The sequence below is a fragment of the Halyomorpha halys genome, unplaced genomic scaffold (assembly GCF_000696795.3).
Source record: "Halyomorpha halys isolate HHAL.00 unplaced genomic scaffold, Hhal_1.1 Scaffold10.1, whole genome shotgun sequence".
NCBI lineage: Eukaryota > Metazoa > Arthropoda > Insecta > Hemiptera > Pentatomidae > Halyomorpha > Halyomorpha halys.
In genome coordinates, this window is record NW_027107501.1 from 1,709,331 (window position 1) to 1,710,901 (window position 1,571).

Genomic DNA, 1,571 nt, shown 5'->3' on the forward strand with positions numbered 1-1,571 from the left:
GAAAAGTGGTGTAAAAACTAGTTCGTCTCAAGTCCTAACAATTATTTTTAAGGATTTATTAACTTCAAATAGTTATACATTATATAATAAAAAATTGTAATTAACGGCTCATAAATATTTAAATAAAAATATATTATATATTTTTTAAACAGTTTTATTTATAATTAGGTCTTGTCTTGAGGGAAAGAAACAATTGTGAAACAGGCAGATTTCCAGTGTACCTTTCAAAGGCGCAGATGCAAACGACTAAATATAACGGTTATATTTCATTCATTAATTAATTTATTTGTATTGCATAAAATCATAATAAGCAGCTTATGTACGTAAAAGCGATTTCGTCTGTTTTCGTGTAGAAGAGAAAAATAAAAGAACAGATATAATCTACAAGTGTTATAGTTATTACGATTGTAGGACGTGGCCGATTACGTTGATAGGACAACATTGTTGAAATCAGGGTTACGTAAAATATCTAAAGAATGATAAATGTACAAGAGAGAGAAAATATGAAAAAAAAAGAATCTCGCGACTGTCAGAACCCGGAAAAAGATAATTGATGCTATTACGTCGGACAGAACCAAATAGGCGTGTAAAATTAGCAGGTTATATTTAACTAATAACTAAAGAGGAATGTTCCGATTGAAGTGAACGTCCTCAGGGGCTAGATCGAAACATAGATGGGTGGATAACAAGTCTCATGCTGTGCCTAAGCTTTTGATAGCATCAGACCGTCTTTTTTTGGTAAGATATTTCTGTAGAAAAACTTAATGTAATTCAACATGAGAACTTGATAAACTACATTCGTAAAACAGTTATGTAAGCGATCATGGGACCGCATTCTTTTCAGACGCCTCGGGTGATAATCAGAAACCAAATGAGAAACAGGATTAAATTCAAGTAAAAAAACTAAGTAAAGGTAATTATAAGAACGTAATTTATATACAAGATAAAGAAAATTAAATTTTAAGTAAAAATAAAATTATCATCTATAAGTGTATTTATCTTATTTTTATTTACATTTAATTATCTTGATCTTGTACATAAATGACTTTTTTATTATTAATTCAACTTTATTTTATTATATCGATTATATTTTTATTTACACATGTCATATTTTATTTTTTTTATTTATTTATTTTTGTGAGTATTGTTATCAATAACATTGTTTTTTGTTCTTCATTTTTCCGCATACATAGTATGCATGAACACCTAGTACATTAATTATCCCCCTAATTGCGGCAGACTACATAATAACATTTCAATAAAAATAATTAATTATAGTAAAAGTAATTTAATAAAACAGTTATAATAAGTCGGATGTAAACGGCTATATTATAGCTAATAATTTTGATATTAAACATTTAGATTAATTAAAACATCAGGTTTTTTTTCCATCAACATGAACATCGATTTTAAACGATGTCGTGCTTCTTATCGATTTCTACTGATAATTAAAACATTAATTGATAAGTTTCCTACATTGGCATAGGTCTTACTACTTACTATCTGCTTCATCAGTGCTTTTTTACAGGGTATTTGCTACAACTTGTTGTGGAAGAGGAATAGAACAAAAT

General features: G+C 27.9%; 1 protein-coding gene and 1 long non-coding RNA gene across 2 annotated transcripts in view; both read right to left on the reverse strand.

The window, feature by feature from the left end:
- The window catches only part of LOC136795405 (uncharacterized), a 158,757-nt gene that overhangs the window by 103,165 nt on the left and 54,021 nt on the right, over positions 1-1,571 (reverse strand). The window lies entirely within an intron of this gene.
- Positions 1-1,571, reverse strand: part of LOC136795406 (uncharacterized) — a 19,183-nt gene extending 17,612 nt beyond the window's left edge. Inside the window, exon 1 of the long non-coding RNA XR_010842990.1 lies at positions 1,501-1,571. This is a non-coding gene — a long non-coding RNA (uncharacterized lncRNA). The remainder of the gene's footprint in view (positions 1-1,500) is intronic.